The 9,093-nt window shown below is 43.6% G+C and overlaps 1 pseudogene; it reads left to right on the top strand.

Moving 5' to 3' along the window:
* Nucleotides 1-1,263: 1,263 nt before the first annotated feature.
* Nucleotides 1,264-4,018, top strand: LOC143809054 (cullin-1-like; annotated as a pseudogene).
* The last annotated feature ends 5,075 nt before the right edge of the window (nt 4,019-9,093 follow it).

Here is a 9,093-nt window from a genome sequence, read left to right as displayed (position 1 = left end):
AGGAACATCCCAAAAAGCAGTCAAAGCTTCAAACGCCCACTTTTGAGCAGAATTCTAACTTTATAAGTCACACTTCTTTCTCATCTCCGATCATGGGACAATCCCGGTAAAATGAGTGCTGATGGCAAGTACATCAAACATTTGAGTCAACTGTTCGAGACATAACGGGTCGCAATGGATTCAGGATATTTTCACATGTGTCGGATCGGGAGCTTCCTTTGTAGATTCCATCATATATCCTGGGAAGGATAATGCAGCGTGCGGAACTATTCTTCCTGTTATAACAATGCGACCCTTACGTTGTTCCAGGGGTGGCCCTAACATAGATAACTACCTTATATATGGGAACAGATGTGACGATCAGTTGATGGTGCTACCAACATGGATTTTGTGGATAGCCAGCCATGCATTTCCCCTACAGCGGCCACTACAGGTGAAACAAAGTATTACATGGTGGTCAATCAGTGCCCATCATTATAACTGCCAATGCTTGTTAATGGTGATTTGCTCTGGTTTCCTTTATGTTCTTAATATTCCTTAATTAATAATGTGGACAGGAGTCCTCCCCTTTAATGGTGTTGGTATGGTAGCCCGTTAATCCCAATAGCAATGACTTATAAATCTATCATACAGCTCTGGCAAAAATTAAGAGACCACCACATCAAAACCCTGTCATGGGCAGCCCAATCTCCAGACCTGAACCCCATTGAAAACCTCTGGAATGTAATCAAGAGGATGATGGATAGTCACAAGCCATCAAACAAAGAAGAACTGCTTACATTTTTGCGCCAGAAGCAGTGTGATAGACTGGTGGAAAGCATGCCAAGACACATGAAAGCTGTGATTAAAAATCATGGTTATTCCACAAAATATTGATTTCTGAACTCTTCCTGAGTTAAAACATTAGTATTGTTGTTTCTAAATTATTATAAACTTGTTTTCTTTGCATTATTTGAGGTCTGAAAGCACTGTTTTGTTTTGTTTTTTAATTTTGACAATTTTTGTTTGTCAGAAAAAAAATACAAAATTATTGCTTGGAAATTTGGAGACATGTTGTCAGAAGTTTATAGAATAGAAGAACAATTTACATTTTACTAAAAAATATACCTGTAAAGAGAAAAATCAGACAAACCAATTGTTACCCCAAGTTATCGCCTGCATAGTTTGGAATGTGCCATCATCTTATGGAGGATTCAGTAGTTCACTTTGAGAAGTTTTTGCACTAAAAGACTTTAAACTGGACACGAGAGACACAATAGGAAAATGTCATCTAACAGAAGCCAATATCCTCATGAACTTAAACAGATTGGTTTGGACCAGATCTGGGATGACCTGCGGGCCGGGATCCAACAAGTTTACACTCCACAGAGTATGGCATAATCTAGATACATGGAACTGTACACTCATGTTTATAACTACTCTACCAGTGTATACCAGTCTCACCAGGCACGTGATGCCGGAGTACCACCATCAAAATCCAAAAAAGGCCAGACCCCAAGAGGAGCCCAGTTTGTGTTCAAGAACTTTACGAAAGGCAAAAAGACTTTTTGAAAAGTTAACACTAGATTACACTGGCGCTCACCACAAGGTTTGTCGGTAAAGAAGGGGAGGAGGTTAATATAAATGAAAAAGATGAAGGATAATAACCGCCCCTAGCTGCTGAGATCAGAAGCAGGACATGTGCCTATCCTGTAAATACGTAAAATAACTACCACAATAAATGATGCCGCGCTTGAGGTTCGGTTGTCAGTGTATACATACACCCACTTTCAAATGCTCTCCAGAAAACCTCATTCCATGTGGGTGTAACAGTAATAGATATGCACCGCAGATATAGCCTTAAACTGCATTAAACCACACCCCTGGATGCTTTCTCCAGCCTTCTGGATGATAAAAATGATCAGCGCTTACCCTGGATTGCCCCGAACAGTGCGTCGTTTGTCAGGGTCACAGAAGGTTAGTCCGGCCGGTCCACGCTGAACATATGGGGGTTTGCATAATCCTAGCGGCTTGTTAGTGAAGGAGCGGGGAGCGCGCCACAGCTGTGCAATACCACGGGAGCCTCGGCCGAAGGCGTCCCTGGTTACAGCTGGAGGAAAATGGCTTCCGGTACCTGCTCGCGCTTGCCTGAATGTGACGTCACACAGGTACGGAGCGGCACTATAGAGGAGGGAAACCAACAAAGAACGGGAGACTGAGGACCGCAATAGCACTCATGGAAGCATGTATATTAAACATTAGGGTTGAACATGGTGAATTAAGGGCGGGGTTGATAGCGCCGACATAGAGTATATAGGGAGGAGATGGAGTGACAGTCACTAACCCTGATGAAGAAGGTCGTTTACTTCAAAACGCATTGGTTTCCCTCCTCTATTGAGCCTAGCGCCGTTCCGTAGCTGTGTGATGTCACATTCAGGCAAGCGCGAGCAGGTACCGGCAGCCATTTTCCTCCAGCTGTAACCAGGGACGCCGTAGGCCGAGGCTCCCGTGGTATTGCACAGCTGTGGCGTGCTCCCCGCTCCTTCACTAACAAGCCGCCAGCATTATACAAACCCCCATATGTTCAGCGTGGACCGGCCGGACTAACCTTCTGTGACCCTGACAAAGGACGCACTGTTCACGGCAATCAAGGGTAAGCGCTGATCATTTTTATCATCCAGAAGACTGGAGAAAGCATCCAGGGGTGTGGTTTAATGCAGTTTAAGGCTATATCTGCGGTGCATATCTATTACTGTTACACCCACATGGAATGAAGTTTTCTGGAGAGCATTTGAAAGTGGTTGTATGTATACAGTGACACCGAACCCCAAGCGCGGCATCATTTATTGTGGTAGTTTTTGAAAAGTTATTTGACAAACCTCTTAAAGGATGGTCAAGATTTAAGTTTTACACACAGCAATGGGAAGATTACCAGTTTTCTAGCAAAGTTTTGAATGGGATCTGTGCATATCTCAACTGGGTTCGACGTGAATGCGATGAAGGACGGAAAGGAATATATAAAATTTACTCGCTTGCCTTAGTCACCTGGAGAGATTGCCTTTACCGGCCCTTGAATAAACAGGTGACAAATGTAGTACTGAAACTAACTGAAAAGGAACACAATGGAGAAACGATCAACACCAGGCTCATGAGTGGAGTTGTACAGTCTTATGTTGAGCTGGGCTTGAATAAAGATGATGCGTTTGCCAAAGGCCCAACGTTGACCGTGTACAAAGAGTCTTTTGAGTCCCAGTTTTTGGACAACACAGAGAGGTTCTACCCAAGGGAGAGCACAGAGTTTCTACAGCAGAACCCAGTCACAGAATACATGAAGAAGGCTGAGGCCCGGCTTCTGGAGGAGCAGAGGCGGGTACAGGTGTACCTTCACGAGAGCAGACAAGATGAGCTAGCGCAAAAATGTGAACAAGTTCTGATTGAGAAACATCTGGAGATCTTCCACACAGAGTTCCAGAATTTACTAGATGCAGATAATAATGAAGATTTGGGGCGAATGTACAATCTTGTATCAAGAATTCAAGATGGCTTGGGAGAACTGAAAAAGCTTCTAGCAACACATATCCATAATCAGGGACTTGCGGCCATAGAGAAATGTGGGGAAGCAGCACAAAATGATCCAAAAATGTATGTACAGACAGTTTTGGATGTCCATAAGAAATATAATGCACTAGTTATGTCTGCTTTTATCAATGATGCTGGATTTGTGGTGGCACTAGATAAGGCTTGTGGCCAATTTATAAATAACAACGCGGTGACAAAAATGGCCCAGTCTTCCAGCAAATCTCCAGAGCTGCTTGCCCGTCATTGTGATTCACTACCGAAGAAGAGCTCTAAGAACCCAGAAGAGGCAGAATTGGAAGACACTCTCAATGAAGTTATGGTGGTTTTCAAATATATTGAAGATAAGGATGTATTTCAGAAAATTCTATGCCAAGATGCTTGGCAAAACAGTGCAAGCGATGATGCAAAAGCGAGCATGATCTCCAAACTTAAGCAAGCATGTGGTTTTGAATACACCTGAATAAAAGAACAACTTACATTTTACTCAAAAATATACCAATAAAGAGAAAAATCAGACAAAAACTGAATATTTTGCAGTGATCTCTTTATTTTTTTCCAGAGCTGTATATGGGGAAAAAGTGAGGCTAAGCGCAAATTTTGCAGGAAGGGAAATTACCGCTGATAGGGTTAGCCCGAAAAAGGGCAGGAATGCGAAGACTATTGCCACCTCTAATAGAGGAAATATTTTGCACTGTAGGATGCTAGAAAATATAGATAAATAAAGGGTAAAGTAATAGAAATAGCGGAATTATAGCCTATGGGTGAATTCCGCTCTTAAAAGGTGAAAGGTTCCATGCCTGGGTTTTAAATGTCGTGTTTGAACCATAAGATGCTCTCTGGGCGTGATATAGGATCTGTGTGCGGCTTGTTAGCGGACGTGACTGCATTGACCTCCTGTAAACTGTACGCTGCAATACACTTTATATTGATCTCTGGGCATTAAATAGTAAATGGTTGTACAGGACGTCAGGCTGATTCCGCAGTCATTAATCTGCAGAGTCACGAGGACCCCTAGGTGGCATAAGAGGTCCTTAAGTGATGACCCCATGGACGTACCCAGCAATGAGCTCTGTATTCATATCTACTGTATTTAATGGATTGTAGAATCACATTCTCTTATCGGTACCTAAAAAATGATTGATGAGTCATTTAAAGGGGAATTAAAAGCAAAATCATTTGTACTAGATGGTGCGGATTTCAGCTTTCAGCTGAATCATCAGCAGCACCCAGACATTGTGTGAGAATGGAGTTTTTTTACTTAGGAATAAATAAGGCAGCAAGGACCTTGTATACGAGAAATGCCTTGACGTGGCTACAAGGTACACATAAATGGGCCAATTTGTGCTCTAAACTTTCTCAATTTGTCATATTTCTAGTGTAGTAATGCAATTCAATTTTCATGTTTGCATGTTTTAGTGCCGCAGTGTGCTGCCTTATTTATTTGACTATATATGAGTTGGTGACTCTGGGTTCAGCACCTGTTCGCACTTAGTCTATGTTTGGATGTGACGGTCAGTTTTTTGAAGTTTGTATTCATTAGCCTTCTGACTGAGCACTCCTCCTTTTAGCCACAGGTGTTTTTAATCACAGTAGGTCCACTACCCCTCCACAAAAAGAGAGATTTTTGGTCAAAGAGACCTTTTAGGTTCTCATTCAGATGAAGACTTTATTCTCAGAGAGGAAAGGCATTGCTAGGACCTTGTATACGAGAAATGCCTTAACGTGGCTACAAGGTACACATAAATTGGCCAATTTATGCACTAAACTTTCTAAATTTTTCATGATTCTAGTGCAGTAATGCAATTCAATTTCCATGTTTCATGTCTGCAGGTTTTGGCGCCACAGTGTGCTGCCTTATTTATTTGATAATAAATGTAGGAAGGCTTGGACTAGCCCACGGGGTTAGAGGTGAATCCCCCGGTGGGCCCCTCTGTTGATACGCTATAAATATTCGAGTTTTGTAATTCTGGAGAAATCTGCAGCCATAAAGACGACCACATTGATTTCTTCAAAGCTTTCTAGAAAAATAGAAAAAAAAAACAACAAAGGCAATAAAAGAACAAAATTGGTGAAACAGCACGATTCAAAACTGAATATTAATTAGTATTTCTCTTCTGCTTAATAAAGGATTAGTTACACTTTGTAGATATTTCGCTGCTTTTGCACAAAAAATATCAGTATATTTGCAATATTCCCTTGCATTTGCTAATAGAAAGCACATATCTGTTTCCTTCAGTAGGTCTCAGAAGCATGTGCTGGTGAGCTCTATGGGAGTGAAATCAGCACCGATCAGCAGAGTTCCTCTGTGCGCAGTATTGTGTCTGGCACACCACTAATTGTTTATAGTTTTCTGCCTTCAAGGACAAATCTGCAATTTTCCAGCAGTCATTGCTGGTAACAGTCAGACGTCTGTTAATGGTGAAAATGTTATTTTATTTTTTTATTTTTAGATCACATATCCATATAACGACGCTTGTGATTTACCAATATTGGGGCGTCAGTCTGCACTGAATGATGTTTGTGTCACAAAATCACATTCACGGCTTCCCGGATTATAATCTACATGAGGACGGGTTTGTGATACATGTAGGGGATTAATCAGGTTTTCAGCAGCAGAGCTCACCAATGATATCAGTGACCTTGAACTAACTCAACCCAAAGAAATCCCTAGCGCGGCATTTCTAAACTACAGAGCGAGATGCTACCGCCGCGTGCACGCTACGAGTGTAGGGATGTGGACTGTTGTACCCTGTTCCTGTCCATGAAGACAATAGGTGAGCTATATACCGTTATGCGGTTTTATATTTAAAAGTAATGTACGTCTAATGTAATGTATTATGATGATGTACAGTATATAAGGTGTTAATGCCTAATTTGTAGCATAAGGATAAGCTTAGGACAGCATAAGATATAAAAAAGGATAATAGGTTCACCATATAGGAAATGGTTAAGGATAGAACTAGCCCAGTGGGTGGGCACTAGTGACAATAAAAGGGGGGCACTTCCTGGTTACAGTGAGTTCAGAGCTAATTAGTGAAGTGCCTAGTGAAGGCCAAGTTCAGGTGGGCTGCTAGGGATAGCGTGGGCCAACCGTTCGAGGCAATGGGAGGCTGAATAGAGTTCCCTTATGGTTGAGGATAAAACTAGCCCAGTGAGTGGGCACTAGTGACAATAAAAGGGGGGCACTTACTGGTTACAGTGAGTTCAGAGCTAATTAGTGAAGTGTCTAGTGAAGGCCAAGTTCAGGTGGGCTGCTAGGGACAGCGTGGGCCAACCGTTCGAGGCAATGGGAGGCTGAATAGAGCTCCCTTATGGTTGAGGATAAAACTAGCCCAGTGAGTGGGCACTAGTGACAATAAAAGGGGGGCACTTACTGGTTACAGTGAGTTCAGTGTCAGTTAGTGAAGTGTCTAGTGAAGGCCAAGTTCACGTGGGCTGCTAGGGACAGCGTGAGCCAACCATTCGAGGCAATGGGAGGCCGAATAAGTTCCCTGATGGACATTCCAACAGTTTTTGGAGCCTAGGGCTTTGGCCATGTACCAAGGAGTGGGCCTGGTCTTCTGACATCACGAGGTCAGTGGACACGGAATTACGTCGGGGCAGGTGAATGGTCCTAAGTGGACAACGGATCCCCGAGTCAGCGGGCTTGGGGGTAGTCCAGGATGAATGGGTGGTAGGACTGGAGATGAGTTGTACAAAGGAGGAAGGAAGTCCAAATTGCTTTGTCCTATCCCACCTGATGAACTTGGCCTGCTTAGTAAATGTTTGACTGTTGTCCCATGCATTGTGTGCGACGGCTCCTGAGGACGGAGGTTTGGAGGCAGTTGAGGCCTGTGGCCTACAAGTGAGTGTGATGCACCCCACACCCTACGGCACACTGTGACAGGGACTCCCCTTGCCTGTAAAGTGCCAGAGCAAAACCAGAAAGCAGCTCAGTCGCGGCTACCGCTCTCGGACACTTTACATGAGCACCATCCCAAAAAAACCTACCTGCATATTATATATAGGATTATCACTGCATTCTGGACTTAAATTAGGCTAAATTCAGATTGGGAGATATTTGTCATAGGATGTACATTGATGAATCTTGTGTAAATCTGCACATAAAATATGCATCTTTTTTCCATGTGGATTTACTTCGGGCAGTCAGGAGTATCTTTTCAATAGTATATGCACAGTAAGTTTTTTTTTGTTGAGCTTTTGGAGCAGAAAATAAGAACAAATTCCAAGTTTCAGAGAAATTTTTAGTTTTTAAGAAGAATTTGGAGCGTTTCCGGTCAGTTTCTGTTCTAAAGACTCATAATAAAACTTAGAATTCACATTTCCTAAATTATACTAAAAGCTTCCTTAGGCTAGGTTCATATTGCGTTAGGGCAATCCGTTTAGCGCTAGCGCTAACGCAATGTTTATTTAGGGGCCGCGTTAGGGGTCGCATTAACGTCCCCGCTCTCGCAGATCCCCGATCTGCGAGAGCGGGGAACGGACCTCGGGCGCGCCGCGGACGCTGCAAGCAGCGTCCGAGGCGCGCCACAGAAGAACAGCACATCGCTAGCGCGAGCCGAAAAATGCACTCGCTAGTGATGCGCTACAGGGAAACTTCATATTGCTGTCAATGGGCACGCTAACGGACCCGTTGCACGGCGTTAATTGCGACATTTTCGCCGTGCAACGCTGTCCGTTAGCGTGCACACATTAACGCAATGTGAACCTAGCCTTAAACAGTATTTTGATCTGGTGATTCTACAGATTTCGCTGGACTCCACCACTAATGTAAGCCGTATGGGCAAAATAGATAATTCCCTGAGATTTCCCATCAAACTCTACATAAATCAATAGTACAAGCGAATATAAGAAGCTTAAAATACCGTACATCTTATTTGGGAAATATGATTCTTTGTCCACTTAAGAGTCACATCTTTGCCTGCCTCCTGAACTCATCATTTTCTCTAATTAAGAAAGAAAAAAGAAAGATCAAATCTTGGTCTTGGGTCAAAACAAGAGGTACTGCCAACTCACTGAAGGATCAGATTAAGTGGCAACAATAGTCAAAGGTTCAGGGATTAGAAAGAAGACAGCCCCACCCAGAGCTCACAGAAAGGAGTCAGGCATTGATCCAAAAGCTCCCTGACTTAACAGCACACAAAGACCCATGAATTAAATAGGACTACCGTGACACTGCTCCGCATCACCGGCGACAAAGGTGTGGCACCTCCTAGTGACCGAAGTGGAAACAGAGGGGACCAGCAGTGGTCTGGATGTTACATCTGGGAGGAAAAGGAATGAGGAATAGAGGAGGAGAAACAGAAGATAGAATGGACTGAAGAAGAGGCAGGAGGGACCGATGAGCACAAGAGAGCAGGAGGAGACAGAGGAGCACAAGAGAGCAGGAGGGACCGAGGAGCACAAAAGAGCAGGAAGGACTGAGGAGCACAAAAGAGCAAGAGGGACTGAGGCGCACAAGAGAGCAGGAGGAGACAGAGGAGCACAAGAGAGCAGGAGGGGACCAAGGAGCACAAGAGAGCAGGAGGGGACCGA

This window comes from Ranitomeya variabilis, chromosome 2, assembly GCF_051348905.1.
Source record: "Ranitomeya variabilis isolate aRanVar5 chromosome 2, aRanVar5.hap1, whole genome shotgun sequence".
Classification (NCBI taxonomy): Eukaryota; Metazoa; Chordata; class Amphibia; order Anura; family Dendrobatidae; genus Ranitomeya; species Ranitomeya variabilis.
The sequence above is the reverse complement of the archived record's forward strand: the minus strand, read 5'-3'. Positions and strand labels throughout refer to the sequence as shown.